At 35.8% G+C, this 18135-nt stretch overlaps 1 long non-coding RNA gene across 1 annotated transcript in view; it reads right to left on the bottom strand.

Annotated features, from left to right (window-relative positions):
• The window catches only part of LOC102290731, a 54573-nt gene that overhangs the window by 3400 nt on the left and 33038 nt on the right, over positions 1 to 18135 (bottom strand). Inside the window, exons 6-7 of the long non-coding RNA XR_316368.3 lie at positions 12052 to 12102; positions 11851 to 11927 (exon numbers count right to left, since the gene is read on the bottom strand). This is a non-coding gene — a long non-coding RNA (uncharacterized LOC102290731). The remainder of the gene's footprint in view (positions 1 to 11850; positions 11928 to 12051; positions 12103 to 18135) is intronic.

Genomic DNA, 18135 nt, shown 5'->3' with positions numbered 1-18135 from the left:
ACACACACACACACACACACACACACACACACACACACACAAACATTAAGTATTGAGTAAATGTGACAGTAACTTTATATAGTATGTGAGTTACACAAAATAGTCATGTAGTAGCAGATGAATACAATTGCAGGGAGCAGACACACACCAACTGACATGCACAGTCAGTCTATGTGATGATTTTTATTAGTTTCAGCAAGGAAATACAGATGCACACACACAACAGTGATGAATTATAATAAGCGCTGTGTAATTCACAAACCATAGCCAGTGATCACTACAAATATTTAAAGCACATCACGTGGATATCGCTTTAGTTTTTTACTCCAAACTGACGATTGTACACCTCTCACCTGCTGACATTGCTTCTGTTTGCATGTGTACACGTTGTAGTTGAACCCCATCACACAAAACTCAGTATGGTTTTGTGCATCTGAAGATTTTATAGTATCATATATCAACTATATACAGATCTTTTATGTTTTTTCTTGTTTTTGATATATGTATGCATATATATACATTTTATTCATGTTTTTTCTGAAACCTAGAACAGCAAAATAATAATAATAAAATATAATCCTAGCTTGTATCTGTGGATTAAGACTGATAATGGGGTTTTTTTGTTTTGTTTTTTTTACGTTTACTACAATTAATATTTTCTTTAAACTGAGCGTCTCCATTTAATTTTTAAGGTCTCAGTGTGAACCTTCAAGGATGTGTGTGAGTGTGTGCGCGTCTGTGCGTATAGATCCTTATAGTTTTATTGTCTCTTTTATGACAGACACACACTCACTGCGTGTGCATGTTGCTTGATGTTCTGTGTATTGTAATGTAAAACCAATATTAATATAACTGTAGTACTTTTCAAAAAGATGACCACAAATTTTCCTCTTTCATAACATCTGTTATCTAAAATGCCATCATTTCTAATTTCTGAGTGTTTGATGTCAACCTTTTTTGGAACATCCTTGCCATAAAAGCAGAGATGCAGGAGTACTGCTCTGCTTCTCAGAAGCTCTGTGCTTTCAGCTGTACAGTCAGCCATTTTCTGTCAGACTAGAGGAGGCTACACTGCTTATGACAGGCTTTTATAGCCAATTTTGCTAGGGAAAAAAAAACCCTCTTACATCTAGATATGGAAACAAGATACATGGAGATTTGGAAAACAACCACAATAATGACACAAGAGGAGGTTTTTATCCTCTAAGCTCTCATATGCCTGACTACCAAGCCATAGAGTGTTTGCAGCAAAATGGCTGCCGAGCATCGGGTCTCAATAGAGGTCAAATAAAAAAGCAAGGACTCTAATTTTGTCTCTATGACATTAGAGTTTCTGCTCTGTTTCTGTTTTTAATTTAATAGTCGTTGTTAATCTTACAGTATCACATGTGATGTGACTGAATTCAGAAAACAAGAAATTGTTTTCAGTAGGCAGATTAAAAAGGATAAAATCAAACAAGGGACTCACAGAACATTTAAAACAACCTTTTAGCTGAATGAGGTGTGAAATTATGGTGTTTCTTTCTCCATCCACACTGAGACAAGCTTCCTGTAGAAAATCAGGTATTACAATTTGACTTGAAGTTTGAAGCCGCAACACTGACGTACATCTGTTCCTTTGTTTCTAATCCTTTAAATCATAAAAATCTCCACAAACAAGTAAGAGCATATAAGATCTTAAAGGAAATAACACTCCTCCCTGTTTGATCTCAGCACATTAAGCACTGAATCTTTGTATTCATGGCAGAAAAGTTTCTGCACTCCTGGTGATTGTTAACAGTCCCACAGTCAGGCACCAGTATTAAATTAACTTGCTTGAAAGAGCCAACACAGGGTACAGCTGAAGTAACTCTTACCTCTTTTGTAAAACCAAATAAATATTGTGTGGTTCTTAATCCCATGGTAGTGTGGAAATGGAAAGTTGATTACAATTTCTTGCAATGTCCTTTCTAGACCTTTAATCTACCCCCCCAAAAACTTTATAAACTACAAACAGCACTCCCATAGAACTTATTTCATATTTTTCTGTCATACACACTGAAGATATATCAATGTGCAGTTTTCTGGGGACCAGCATCTTGTAGACTGAGCAGGGGATTGAACCATCAACCTTCCAGATAGTGGATGAATAAGTCTGCATGCTAAGCTATAGCCAACCAATGACTAGCTGCATGAAATTACTTTAAAGTTGATATCTACGTTCTTTTTTTTGTGTGTATGTGTGTGTGTGTGTGTGTGTGTGAGTGTGTGAGAGAGAGAGAGAGAAAAAAACCCCAAAATAAAATAATAAAATATCAACATACTCATCCATTAAAACAGTTATGGATTTAGCTACATGTGTAGAATGCATAAGCCTCGACAGAGAATCACAGTTAGGAAAATATACACAACGAAGAAAAAGTATTAAGCTGTGTTGCATATGGTTTCATAGTTAAGTAAGAAACTGAAAACATTTTTAAAAATTGACAAAGAAAAATACTGAAGTATGTACCATAGCAGGTAAAAAAAGGTGCTATTGTATAAAAAAAGATTTACAAATTTTCCTCAACATGGCTTTGAATGGTGTAACTCAAATCATCATGTCAGCCTTCAGTTAATCCATAAAGGAGACATGATGAAACTCGGTATTCCGAAGTAGGTAAGTAAGCATAGGACTGAAGTTTTAGATTAAAACAGCATGAAATTTGCACAGTGAAGTGTAAAAATCTTAAATCACAGCAGTATAAAATGATCTAAACAGGTTATTCATGAACGCAAATGACTAATGATGCTGAAACAGTACAGGAGGCCCTACAGTGACCATGTCCTATCAAGATGATTAGGACACAAGAGGGTTTGCTTTTCCTAAGTTTGGATAGCTGCTGTTGTTTTGTTTATTTTTTTCTGACTTATACCCAAGCCAGCAATTAATGAGAGTTAGAGACACTTAACTATGTTAGAGACAAAATATAAAGTTGTTTAAAAATCCTGTATTCGTTATTAGGTTCAACAGTTTTCCTACAATCAGATGAGTTATGTCAAACAGTCAGTATGTTGTGAATTCACATATAAAATAGCAAAATGCCCCTTTTAGTAAAGGTAGTGTGAGTATTTGTGACTTTTCATAGCATCTAAAATATATATAAAAAAGAGGAAATTATGAAAATTATGAAAATATTATTGCCTAAAAATGGGATTCATCAGCTCTATGGAGCTGTGAGACAGATGAAAAACCTTTTGACTCAACAAACTAAAGTATGTCATGACAATGTGATGTACGTGCAGTAGCAAAACATTTGATCAGCACTGAATGTTGAGCAAAGGTTGACCTGTCATTAACAGCACAGAACACATCTGTCCATATCTGCACAATAACAGGTCCAACATTCAAAAACTTTGCTGTTCAAAACCAATTAAAAACATTTGCTCAACAGTTTTGGTGCCACCTCTAAAAACAAGAACCAGGATAAAGAGAGAGCAAAGAGCAGCTGCAGACCAAGGACATTCATTTTTATTCAATCTGAAATCATGTGATAGTGATAGATGGAAAGCTGAGGCCCTCCCTGTAAGCAGAATACATGTAAAAATGCATGTTGTCTTTGTCTGCTTACATTTTACTCCAGCTACAGCTAAACATAATCGCATTTGTTTTATTTTATGTATAAATTAGATCTTAAACTACTGGAGGTCGCACACGTGATGATGCGTGCATTGTTTTAATTGTACTCGTGTGTGATGAGTGTCCAAAAAGAGAAGAGCTCTGTTTACAAGTTTGCTGAGTGACTTAATGTTACCTATAGATAAAAGCAAAGAAAACAATTTCCAAGAAAGCAAACAAAACCATTGAGACGCATTCAGGTACAGAAGGATCCATTAAAACTCTTTAGCTTACAAATTTAGCTCCAGCCTTATTAGAAAAGCAAATAACAGGACAAGCGGAGCAGCTGAAGAGTTCCCCACAATTACACTTTTCACATAAGGGAAAAGGATGTGGAAGTGAAGGAAAATCGGAGCTTCTGAGAACAGAATTATCTCTAAGATTCTTTGTATTCATTTCTATTTAATAAATTAACTGAATTTTTTCTCCGTTTTTATCTAAACATTATCATATGTGAGATGAACCTTTAAGCAGGTTTGCTTTCAAAGTTTGTTTAAACTTTTGTTTTCTTCTTTACCTGCTTGCATCGTACTCTTTTTAACTTTAAAGTTAAAAAGATACCATAAACAATCAACAGTAAACAAGCTGTAAGTCTGGACTGCTGGATTGAATGCAATACTGTTTAGTGCTGTGGAAAAACTAGTGTAGTGAATATGCTGGGAAAAGACAGTGGATTTAATCTGTTCATTTTCCACATTCCAGTTTTGCCTAAATGTAATTAGATTTCTTTTATTTATACATTTGAGTGCCCAACAGCTGAGGAGCTTTGTTTACAAGTTCATTGAATGTCATCTGTTGGGAAAAGCAAAGACAAAAATCTGCACATAACCATTCAGAAGTCTCTAAGTACACAAGACTCCATAAAAACTCTTTAGTTTGCAAATTTAGCTTCAGTCTCTTGAAAAATGAAAATAATAAGACAAGATGAGCACTTGAAGACAGTCACACAATTAGAATTTATGCAAAGGTGAAGTACACATGCAAGTGAAGAAAAATTACTTTGAAGATTGTTTGTATTTATGTTTATTCGTTTGTTTTAATAAGTTATGTTAAAATCTAAAATAATAAAGCACAGGCTTTGCAATTTGTCAGTTTGGTTACACGCTGCAAATTTAAATTATAATGTTGAATTACTGATGCACACCACTAAGTAAGACACATATGAGTTTAGCACTGCTCTGATCCTGTGGAAAGACTGTAGTGGAGTGGCATACTGGGAAAAGACAGTGGATTTGATGTGATGGTTTTCCAAAAGTGATCTCTAAATAATTTGAATCTAATTTGTTTTTTTTATTGCATTTTTTTAAAATCTAGAATTAATGAAAGTAGTAAACGAGAGGACTATTTCAATTCTATGCTTTTTTCTTAAATAAGTATCCTGACAATGTCATGTACACTATATGGTCAAAGTATTTAGCCGCATGTCTTAATCTTTTAATTCAGTTGTTTCCAGTATAATTTATCACATTCTTTGTGACTAGATTTGTTGAAACACAGTCAAAGCTTAGTTTCTGTTTTTTTTTTTACTCTTTTTTTCATGTGTCATAAATTGAGCTGACAGTTGTATTATACTGCTTTTAACATGCTTTTTTTAGTGGTTTTCTTTAATTGTAATCAGTGTATCTGTGTAACACAGCTTTTAGTCAAGGAAACACAAACCCTGAATCCTTCTTATTTTAATCTCCTGTCCAGTTTTTCCCCCTGTTTATGCACTGTTTAGTATCACAACTTAGAGCACATCTTTCTGGATCATTTAGTTCAAAGTATGGAGGGGGTATGGCTGGAAGAATCTAACCAGGTTAGTCATAAAATTAAACCTGCACATTAGTATCCTAAAACCTTGTAGGGAGGCTCTTGGGTGATCTGTGATGATCAGCTGATCCTGTTTATTTTTCTAGAGCTACACTGTACTTGAATTTTCATGTCAGGGAGACAGTACAAAAAAGACTAAATGCATCAAAACATCATCATCAAAACAGGAAAAACTGCATTTACACAAGAAAAATAAATGAGCTAAAAGAATGTATATACGTCATCATTCATGCACCCTGTTTATCACTGCTGCTGTGTTCAGACTACAACCAATAACTACACTGAATGACTACATGAAACTAAAACCAATGGTTCTAAACACAAAAAAGGTTGGTTACTCAGTTTTATTTTTTTGGTTTTCTCTCTCCTGTCCAAGCTCTACATTAAACTGAATTAAGGAAATGTAGAAGCTAAATTAGACAGAAAAATAAATATATGTCTTAGTTTGACAGACAGAATATTTAAGTTATTTGAAAAATCTTTTTTCTTTTTGACACTCAAAAAAGTTCATAACTCACCATAATCAGGTGGGCTTGAGGCAACCAGTGTCAAACCCTCAGTACATAAGAACTCACATTTATGCCCTGAGTAAATTACCTTGTTTACGAAGTAAAGTAGTGCTAAAAACATCCAAAGGAAGGAAACGTATGAAAAACAAGAAAAGAAAAGAAAAACAACAAGAACAAGAACAAACAGAGAGCAGCTGCAGGGCAGGGACATTTCCACATATGACGTTTGAGATTTTATGAGTGATAAATGGAAAATGGAAAGGCAGCATTTCGTGTGTGTGCGTTTGTGCGTGTGTGTGTGTGGCTGGAGGATCATTTTAAACCACACGTAGCCAAAGTAAATACACTTTTTAAAACGTACCCTTGTATTCTTTGAATCAGGTCAGCCTGAGAAGATTCTTTTTAAGAATCAGTTTTTGTATTTTACATTTTTTGTACTCTTTTGTTTAAATAAATTCATTGTGCAAGTATCTTCAAATTCTCTTGTTCCTGTATCATCATTATAATGTGTAAATTAGCTTTTGTGTCCCAGCAACTCAGTGTTCATACCTGTGAGAAGGTCTACAGGTATAAAGCTTTGGTAACTACACATCTGGTGACCCTAAAATTACTGTTTCTATACTATTTACATTACGACAAGCCACATGAGTGGACGTTTAGTGTAAATGGACATCTGCTCTGTCCTGTGGAGAGAGCATAGTGGAGCAAACGTGCTTGGGAAGACTGGGAATTTGATCAATTAATTTTCTAAAATTTACTTCCAATTAAAGGCAATCATAGTTGTTCCAGTTTATCTATAAATGTTATATTTTATTTTATATTTAATTTTTTGACTTTCGACAAATTAAAGAGTTTCCTGATAGTGTGATGAGAAGAAGTTTGTTTACAAGTTCACTGAACGACTGAATGTTACCTGTCAATAAAAGCAAAGAACTCTTTTTCCAAGTAAGCAGACAAAACCACTCAGAAGTCTCTAAGCACACAAGAGTCCATTAAAACTCGTTAGTTTACAAGCTTAGCTCTGACCTCTTGAAATGAAAATAACAGGAAAAGCGGAGCAAGTGAACATAATTGTACTTTCCACCAAAGTGACGAAGCTATAGAAGTGAAGGAAAATTGCCTTTTCTAAGTAAAATTATTTGTAAGATTATTTGTACTCAACTGTATGCATTTGTACTCGTTTATTTTAAAAAATACATTGTCCAGCATATACATTTTCTCTTGTTTTGATCTGTGACATGAACTTTTTATTAGAATCTCAAAACATTTTTAGGCTTTGCAAGTATAACTTTGTCCCATTGTCGTTTTCCTTCTTGTCTGCTTTCATCTTAATCCTGTCCGAGCTTCAAATTTAAAGTATAAAGTTTAATTTCTAACACATCCCATAAACAATATAGCAGCCAGTGTGGACTGTTGGATTAGGGTCAGCACTGTTGTTAACCAACTAAAAGAAATTATATGTTTTACTAATAGATTTTTATCTTAAACTAGAGGAAATAGTAAACATGGCCACCAAGATGTTTGCGCTATTTTAAATGCGCCATTTTGACTCTTTATCAATTAAAGTGTCCTGACAATGTGACGAATACCCAAGAAGCACATTTTGGACACTTTGTACAGTTTAACACAATATGCACTCGTGAGTAAAATCAAAGGAAATATGTGCCCACAACATCCACAAGTAGCTTCCTCTTAAAAGAACAATAAGAAAAACAAACAAAAAACAGGCAGCTCCAGATCAGAGGCATCCGCACATAGTATGTGGACACAGTTTAAGATTGTACAGGCTTGTTACAGAGAGAAAGAAAAAAGTTATTTAGTTTTGTCTGAGTCATCTCAGGCTGAGAAAAGATCATCTGTATACTTACAGAATCATTTCTGCATTTTCTTTCATAGTGTAGAAGTACGTGCAGTGCTTTTTATGTTCTTGTCTCATTGCTATGATCTGTAAGCTGAACTTTTGTAGGAACCTGTAAAGATTTTAATGAGTTTTTGGTGACACTGTTGATTTCTTCTTTGCTTGTGTGCACCTTAGACCCATCCAAGAATCAAATTCCAAATATATGTTAAATTGCTATTGCAGACCATCAACAGTATAGGTATGAGAGCAAACTGTGAAAAAAAAAAATAGATTTGATCCATTAACTTCCTTACAACTTAGACTAAATAAAATTATACTGATTTTAGTTATGCATTTTAGCTAAAATGACTAAAAGGAGTAATGATGATCTTGAAGATCAAATTCCCAGCCCCTTTTTCCTGAAGTAAGACCTTAAATCTTCCTGATATTGTCTGACTCACATCCTAATGGCAAATTAAGACAGCAGATTAAGAATACTGTACATGTCTGGACAATTCAAGTCACACTGCTCGTACTATGATCCTCATATGTTATAAAGATCCGATAAGTTGAAAAGAGTTGGGTTTTTTAAAAAATATATTTTAATTTATATTACTTACACCATTATTTCCTATGCTGACTCACTGCTTGTTTGCTCTAGGCTTAGTGAAACTGTGATGCAGTTTATCAGCTCAAGCTTTTTTTTTTAATGATTTTCAATCAAAATTATGTTGTTTTTATACACAAATAAATGTCTATTAGTGAGGTAATTGTAACATTCTGTGCAAAAAATCATTTAATCAAAAAAGCTTGGTGTAAAATGTGACAATATTTTTGTATTTCTTTCTCTTTCAAGCTGTAATGAGTGTATGCATACCTGGCTGTGAGAAGAACTACATCGTGTAGATTTAAGTTTTACTCTTCCCTGTGGACAACACAACCATGTTTTAATGTTTACTGCTGGTTTTGAACCGAGAATCCTTGTTGACCTCTGTGGTTATAAAACTCTTTCAAAGGTGACTGCATAAACTTCAAATAGCATGCTGTTTCAGAGCAAAAAAGGAAAAAAAACCAGTTTGTTTTTCAGATTTTCCTGTAAAAACGGCTGTCTTTAATGGGCAAATCTGTAAAGTGTACGCAGGAAGCTGGAGTTAGGTTCACATATAATTTGCTGCTATAACTACTCTTATTTGGTCTCCTGTTGACCACTTTTCTGTCTACCGTTTAGATACACGCAGTAATTGAATAATGCAATTTTCCCCTCAGTGGGTGAGTCTAAATTTAGTGAGAACCTTCATGAACTGCTTATCTAAACCTTCATTTCTGTTACTAGTTACTACTTGTGTTTACTAAATAAATTTATTAACAAAATTTATAAACTGATTTATGTGTGTGTGTTTTTGTGTGTGTGTGTGCCTGTATATGTATTTGCCACTATGCAATCGGTCATTCTCAAAGTTTATTAAAAATGTAAGTAATTTCAATAAAACTATTGTAAAACTGAAAAATATATTTTTGGTTTTAACTGCGACTTTACACAAGTGACCTTGAAGATGTTACATTTCATAGTCAGTCTAGGTGTATGTCTCAATATTCACCCCACAGTGTGTGCACAGTTACCCTTTTCTCTAAATCCTCTAAATTCCTTCAGTCTAACGGTGAGTCTTCTTCTAGATTGCAATTACAGTCTTCTACATAAAACACAAACCAATCTGTATTAACTCTAAATGTTTAGAATAAAGAAAACATTTAAATATACTGAAATCATTGTATTGCAGTAAGGTCTTGTGTTATTATCTGAGTGAAAAGGTCAAGTCCTCCTTAAAACAATACTTTTCTCAAAATTATTTTTCCCATATATTTACTTTGCTGCTTCTAGTAACATTAACCTGTACCTCTTATATGTTAACACGTTCCTCAAGAGGCTCAAGACAGGAACATTTTGAGAGGTAGCGATCAGTGAGCCTCGTGGTGCCTCATTCTTTAGCTCCATAGGATTTCAATGCACATAATTTTTAGGCTTTGATTGAACTTTAGTCGAGGCCTCATTTAAAGTTAGACTGTGAATTATTTCAAATTGAATGTTTCAGAGAATAATATTTTTATGTCGTTCAGACATATTATTTATAAAAATTTTACAAGAATTGATCCTAAATTTGTTTGGCTAAGGCCTGTGGCCTTTGTTTCCTGATATGACACTAATGGCTTTTAAAATCTTTCACATTGTTCCAGCTGAACTTATACCTCCAGAACAAATAATGCTGGTTACATCTGTGCGGTGGCAGGTAAGTGAATTTCCAATAAATCTTGAATGTATATTAACTGTCTCTGTTGTCTGCTCTTGGGCCTACTACTGAAAAAATAATGTGTCCCACAAAACAACATTTACAGTAATGGAGGACATAACCTGCTACAAGAGCAGAAATTATCCTGCCCAAACAAAACTTAAAATCAAAGATTAAGATTTGCTGCTAATAAATTCACCTTAAAGTTCTATATTTTCTTCTAGGTTTACCTTGACTAATTATACATTTTGATACGTGGTGCACACGTGGTAAAACCCATGAAAAGGCAAAGTTCAAAATGTCTTAAATGTTAAAAAATTGCAGCAATTTCTAGTTCTGTTTTTTTTTCTCTTCCCAAATATTTTTTAGAACCATTATAACTATAAGAAAAAGTCATATGTTGTTTTTATGCATTAGTCCTTTAAGTTTTGAGATAAAATGTACCCAGAAGAAAACTCAGTCAGGAGCCTCTAATTTTTGTTGCAAGTGTCAGTGAGGGAGTTTTAATGAAATATTCTGTGTGTTGCTGTAGCTACTGATAGTGTTTTTTGAGGCAAATATAATTTTGTAGTCTCTGAAGGAAAAGGCCTCATGTGGACTCAGTATATAAGTAAACTCACATTCAAAATGTTAAATACATCAGACAACACATGAATTACAATACAATGGATCTGAAACAGTTGATGAAAGGACTGTAGTTTCTGGATGAGTTGTTATTAATAGAAAGATTAAACAATAAAACAGCAGCTACATATTTTGCCATGTTTGTCTGCATCTGTGCTTTCTTGTTTGTAAGAAGAGAAGTTATAGTTATGAGAAAATACAAGCATACATTTTAAAAAGCGTATTTATTTGGCTACATGTGGTTTAAAATGATCCACCCCCACCTTCAGCCACAAACACACACACACATACACACACACACACGCACACACACTGCTTAATCTTTTTTCTTATCCTTACCTCAAACACTTTTATTTAACTTTTAATTTCATAAAAATTAAATCTTTGAATTTTTCAAAGCTGTAAGCTATAAGGGATCACCACTTTCACAAAATGGTTTAACATCTGCATTATTGTAAAACTCTCTGATTAGTGTTTCTCTTCACACTCACATGCTGCTTCTTTAAGTTGCATCAGACCTAAATTGCTTTTTCCACAAATTCCAAAATAATGTTATTTGGTAGTTAGAACACGGTTAAATTTTATTTATTTATTTTTTATATGATAATCACTAAAAAAATAATTTAAATAATAATTTCATCGCCCCTTGTTACAAAACCAAATAAATACTGACTGAAATAATATGACAGTGTGATTTAATTAAAATAAGATATTTAATTATTTATGATTAAAAGCAAATGATAATATTTAGTTCTTTTTTAAACATGGTTATTTGTGCATACCTGTGTTCATGAATGAATGATAATGTTAAAAGTCCGCTTGTTCACTGTTACTGTTTTAGACTACGTTACATGTTGGGAAAAAATAAACAAGATAGTACTTCAGCAGATTTATTAATAAATGTGTGTGTGTGTGTGTGTGTGTGTGTGTGTGTGTGTGTGTGTGTGTGTGTGTGTGCGTGCAGTGAGAGGGATGATGACGAGAGATCAAGTAGAAGAGAGAGTGTGAGAGTGAGTCAGTAACTGTACAAAAGCATCAGTACGAGTGAGAATTTACTTGTGAAATTGTGTATTCCTGACATATGCAAACATGTGTGTGTGTGTGTGTGTGTGTGTGTGTGTGTGTGTGTGTGTGTGTGTTTACCGTCATCCATTAACTGTGAAGACAAAGTGAGGAACAGTTTGTTATCACGTCTGATTCAACTTGTTCGTGAACATCTCCTGTTTTGGAAAAAAGAAAAAAGAGAAAAGAAAAATTTATTTAAATTAAGTTGAGGTATGAGACTAAGCTATAGTTTGACTTTATAGTTTGAACTGACTAAATTAAAAAGTAAAGTGAAGTTACTCTATTAAAAGTTGTTTTGTCTCATCGACAGTTCAGTCCTCAAAGTAACAGCTGCAAAACAGGAAAACCATTAATAGCTCCTGTCTGTACATGTGCATGTGTGCATGTGCATGTGCATGTATGCCCATTGATGGGACAGCATCAGTGAAATATTTCAAGGAATAATTTAACCCGCTGACGTAAGTGTTTGCATGGGTTAGAGGAAGAAAGGCTCGGATGTGAAATTTTGTCTATTTATATTTGTGCATTTGCGTGCGTCTGTGTGAGAATTAAATGGATTGTATGCTGTGATGCTTTATTCATCTCTGTCTATGAAGCCACAGAGACACCCTCAGAGTGCTGTTGACGTCCGGACATGCACTGGTGTGTGTGTGTGTTTTTTGTCTGAGTGCGTGTGTTCCTCCCTCCTTCCTACTTTGCTGAATCACTTTTCATGACCACCTATTTGGACAAGCAATTTTTTTTGACTCACTTGACAAAAAAAGCAGATCTGTGTTGGTTAGGTGAGGCTAGACAACAGATAAAAGCCTCAGATTCAAAGTCAAATACATTGTCAGTAAAAGTGTCGCTCAGTGCTCCCCTAACCAGACAGAAGGGTGGAACAAGGTGGTGGAAAGGCGGCTACAGGACATGCAGGCGAGGTGATCTAAACTGTGCCTTTTTGTCCTTTACTATTACATGGATAAATGTCTACACAGAGCCACACGTCTTTTTAAAAATATGCCAACTTTATACCAAACAACCTTAAATTTAATAGACATTACTGTCAAATTAATAGTTTTATCATGGTTCTCAAAGGTAACAAAGGCTCAAATTGCCCTTCTTTTATCAAAATAATCAGCTGTAAAAAAAACAACAAGAGTATTTTCCACATTTTTTAGATGAGCCTAATCCAAAAAAGGAGTTGTTTTTATTTTCCAGAAAAGGGTGTTTTTCTTTTGCTTGTTAGCTGTAAGAAAGCAAATGCTGACCAAGAGTCTGTGCCATGATGATCAAGGATTTGAGCAAGAGAGCTGCTTCATATGAGGAGCATGTTATTTATGTACTCTAACTGGGACATACATTAACATAGACTAATCAAACACATATCTTGGGTACCTCTTATGCTTACTGAAACAAGTACCTGGCATAACTTTACATGATCATGTGAGGTGTTTGCATACGCAGGTATCGTACATGTGTGAGAAGGGGCTTGAAGGTTATAGCCTAAACTAAAGACACAATATTACAGCCAAGGTCTTGATTCACACTCAATCATCCAGGTAAGGAAATCACAGAAAATTGATTCTGCTCATCTGGACGCCGCAGTTTCAGTGGCGAAACCATTTCGTCACTCATCCAAGAGGCTTCTTCAGTCGCAGCTGACTGCAGCTTTCTCCAGCCTTATAAAAAAAAGTATATTGGCATAATGACCAAAACGAACACCATTGCCTACTAATGGGCTGTGAGTTCTGTTTCATGATCATTAATATACAAAATGTCATGAAGGGAATGGGTGTGCAGCATTGTAAGATGCTAAAACATGAAAAGAGAACAACCATTCCTGAAAGAGTTCAGTTGAGTTCACCATCTTACAATGCTGGAACTACAGCCATTCCCCAACTCTGTGAATGGCACTCATGGCCATTGATCAGTGGTCATGATGTTTTGGACATCATGACAGTTTCAGTTTCACTGAGCTCACGGCCCATTGTTAGTCAGTCTGCTAGTTTCAGTCATTTTGCAAATATACTGTTGGTCAGGTTGGGAAAACCTGCAGTCAGCTGAGACTGAAGAGGTCACTTGGCAAAACGTTTCTGCAACTGAAAATGCTGCGTCCGCGTGAAGAGAATCAACTTCCTGGGATTACATTTAATCCTTAAACTATCCTGATCAGGGAATACTGTGGATTTAAAATTTGTGCAACACTCTAAACAGGAAATCAAAACACAGGAAATAGTCCCACTATTAGTCCCTTAATAGTTCCACCTGTGAGTCAGATGACAGGAGATTTACACACCTCAGCTGAAGAAGATAGTATCGATACCCACACATAGCCCGGGAAAATAACCTGAGAACTCTCACAATGTCATATAACTCTATGAAACAATACTTGAAAAGTGAATCAGCATGAAGCGCATTTACAGTAATTAGAAATTGTGTTAAAGAGATAAAAACATGACAGCGTGTTTGGACTTCTCATTTCAACTCATATTAAACCATATAACAAATGAAATCTTACTACTCCAGACTCAATACATAATGAAAAAGCTTATGAAAAGGGGAGGAAAAGTCTCAGTAGAGTTGCAAAATAATGATAATGTAACATTTGTAAGTGTAAAAGCTTGTCTTGTCTTTCAAGGCTCAAGTGGCATAACCATGTAAACGTGTGGATGACATCAGTAGGGAAGCTGAAACAGCTGGATGGTTGCCATAGCATCCAAAGTACTGCATACGATTGACAAATTTAGAAAACCAAACACTTTGTGGATTTACAGATTACAGTCCCAGAATTTCATCCCCATCCTCACTTAAGACAAAATAGCAACCTGTGGCACAAAAAGATGAGGCCAACAGAAAAGCGCCAAAATCTGCAGTTGTTTGAGTCTTCACTTGAAGCTGCCTTCCTATTCAAGTCAGCCCTCACAGACTCCCATGGGAAAAAAAGTCTGTTTATAGCATAGTAGCACAGACACAATTAGGACTCAAATTTATGGGTGTACCTCCTTTAATTGATAAGTTGCTAACACACAGCTGTAGGTCCATGGGTCATTGAACTGGACCTCTGTGATGATTGTGATGGGACCCTTTAGAGGATTTTTAATGGAAACTTTCTTAAAAAAAAATAAAATGGCTTGCTGAGTAGTAAAGCCTGTACAAGAAGTTTATGCTTCACTTTTATTGAATGAAACACTTGCATTTTGCTACATTGTTACTTCGCACTAATTGGCAGACTTGGGTGCCTCTGCATTAAACTCATATTTTCAATGAATGTATTGCTATTGAACCTTGCTGATCTCACTCCAACCAGTGTTTCAGAAGGGTAAGTTCTGGCTACAATAAAACAAAGTCTTAAAACTGTAGGGTCCAAAAACCAATGGGTGATGGCACAGTACTATCTCCATCTTTTACAGTGGGGCAAAAAACTATTTAGTCAGCCACCGATTGTGCAAGTTCCCCCACTTAAAATGATGACAGAGGTCAGTAATTTGCACCAGAGGTACACTTCAACTGTGAGAGACAGAATGTGAAAAAAAAATCCATGAATCCACATGGTAGGATTTGTAAAGAATTTATTCGTAAATTAGGGTGGAAAATAAGTATTTGGTCACCTCAAACAAGGAAAATCTCTGGCTCTCACAGACCTGTAACATCTTCTGTAAGAAGCTTTTCTGTCCCCCACTCGTTACCTGTATGAATGGCACCTGTTTGAACTCATCATCTGTATAAAAGACACCTGTCCACAGCCTCAAACAGTCAGACTCCAAACTCCGCCATGGCCAAGACCAAAGAGCTTTCGAAGGACACCAGGAAAAGTATTGTAGACCTGCACCAGACTGGGAAGAGTGAATCTACAATAGGCAAGCAGCTTGGTGTGAAAAAATCAACTGTGGGAGCAATCATCAGAAAATGGAAGACATACAAGACCACTGATAATCTCCCTCGATCTGGGGCTCCACGCAAGATCTCATCCCGTGGGGTCAAAATGATCATGAGAACGGTGAGCAAAGATCCCAGAACCACACGGGGGGACCTGGTGAATGACCTGCAGAGAGCTGGGACCAAAGTAACAAAGGTCACCATCAGTAACACACTACAACGGCAGGGAATCAAATCCCGCAGTGCCAGACGTGTTCCGCTGCTGAAGCCAGTGCATGTCCAGGCCCGTCTGAAGTTTGCCAGAGAGCACATGGATGATACAGCAGAGGATTGGGAGAATGTCATGTGGTCAGATGAAACCAAAGTAGAACTTTTTGGTATAAACTCAACTCGTCGTGTTTGGAGGAAGAAGAATACTGAGTTGCATCCCAAGAACACCATACCTACTGTGAAGCATGGGGGTGGAAACATCATGCTATGGGGCTGTTTTTCTGCCAAGGGGACAGGACGACTGATCCGTGTTAAGGACAGAATGAATGGGGCCATGTATCGTGAGATTTTGAGCCAAAACCTCCTTCCATCAGTGAGAACTTTGAAGATGAAACGAGGCTGGGTCTTCCAACATGACAATGATCCAAAACACACCGCCCGGGCAACAAAGGAGTGGCTCCGTAAGAAGCATTTGAAAGTCCTGGAGTGGCCTAGCCAGTCTCCAGACCTCAACCCCATAGAAAATCTGTGGCGGGAGTTGAAAGTCCGTGTTGCTCGGCGACAGCCCCAAAACATCACTGCTCTCGAGAAGATCTGCATGGAGGAATGGGCCAAAATACCAGCTACTGTGTGTGCAAACCTGGTAAAGACCTATAGTAAACGTTTGACCTCTGTTATTGCCAACAAAGGTTATGTTACAAAGTATTGAGTTGTATTTTTGTTATTGACCAAATACTTATTTTCCACCCTGATTTACGAATAAATTCTTTACAAATCCTACCATGTGGATTCATGGATTTTTTTTTCACATTCTGTCTCTCACAGTTGAAGTGTACCTCTGGTGCAAATTACTGACCTCTGTCATCATTTTAAGTGGGGGAACTTGCACAATCGGTGGCTGACTAAATACTTTTTTGCCCCACTGTATATACAGTTTCTAAAAGTCACAACAATATTAATAGGCAAGTGCAGACTTCGGGAGATGCACACAGTGGAACGATATCCTTAAGGGATGTTACTTAATCTGTAAAATAGCTAATAATAATAATTAATAATAAAACAGAATCAGTGTCATCAGCTCACAAAGAGATAAAATATCACAGAATAACTGAATATTTATAGAGATATAAAAATGTATTATATTTATTATGAATAGCTCTTGGGGTTTTTGTACATTTTGAACATATTCTAACAAATCTACCAATAACTCAAAATCAGAGTATCGTCAGCCATACAAATAAAGAACAGTCATGGTTAAAAAAAAAAAACTGCTGGCAGGGTGTGAGAAATGAACAGTCGTCTCTTGCAACACACTTTGAAGCCCATTATCTTTTTATGATATGTAAGAAGAAAGAGAAAATATTTTAACAACAATATATTAATTGCCTGACAGACAGAAGTGATCACAAGGCCAGTTAAGTGACACATCAGTTAAATATGAATGTTTTTTATTGTGATTTTTTTTGTTGTTGAGGAGACTCGATATAAAAAACAGTTAACTTATAGCTAATATCTGATAGTTGTAACTATTTATATTCTATAAATGGTTTGTATATGGTAATGGTAGTTCACATTGATCATTGAGGTGTCTTAGAAACCAATCTGCACAGTTTAGATGGAAGTTATAACATGACACGTTCACATTAAAGGTGATAATTAAAGATATGAATTATAGGTATTTTGGTCTCCCTAATAAGGATGGTTTACCTGAAAACAGCTAAGTAGAAATGTTAGGGCAAGTCTCCAAACTTGTTTGCAAGACACTGCATATAATTTCATGCAGCTTTCATTCATGCAACTGTTCTTAATAGTTCATGCTGTATACCCTCTTGGTCCCAAGCATGACCATATGTAATTAGAACAGTCACAGCGATCAATAATCAGGCTATCAAAGGCCTGGCCAAGGTAGAATTTAGATTTCATCACTGCACATACACTCACTAGCCACTTTGTTAGGTAAGTATGTTCACCTGTACATTAAGTCGATTATCTAATCAGCCAAATAAATGGCATCAAAATGGGGAACAAAGGTAATTTAAGTGACTTTGAAAATGAAATGGCATGGTTGCTCGTGCCAGATGGACTCTCAATCTCAATATTTCAGACTGACAAACAGAAAATGCCTTGTTGATGTCAGAGATTGGAGGAGAGTGGCCAGAGTGTTTCAAACTGACAGTAACTAAATTGATCACTCGTGATGATCAACGTATGCAGAGGAGGATCTCTGAGCATGCAATGTTTCAAACCGCAAAGCAGCTTGACTACAGTAGCAGAAGCAGAAAACCCCAACAAGTG

Source organism: Haplochromis burtoni, unplaced genomic scaffold, assembly GCF_018398535.1.
Source record: "Haplochromis burtoni strain Fernald_Lab_line unplaced genomic scaffold, NCSU_Asbu1 Contig_145, whole genome shotgun sequence".
In the NCBI taxonomy this organism is placed as follows: domain Eukaryota; kingdom Metazoa; phylum Chordata; class Actinopteri; order Cichliformes; family Cichlidae; genus Haplochromis; species Haplochromis burtoni.
Note: the sequence above shows the minus strand (reverse complement) of the source record. Positions and strands in the feature narration are given on the sequence as shown.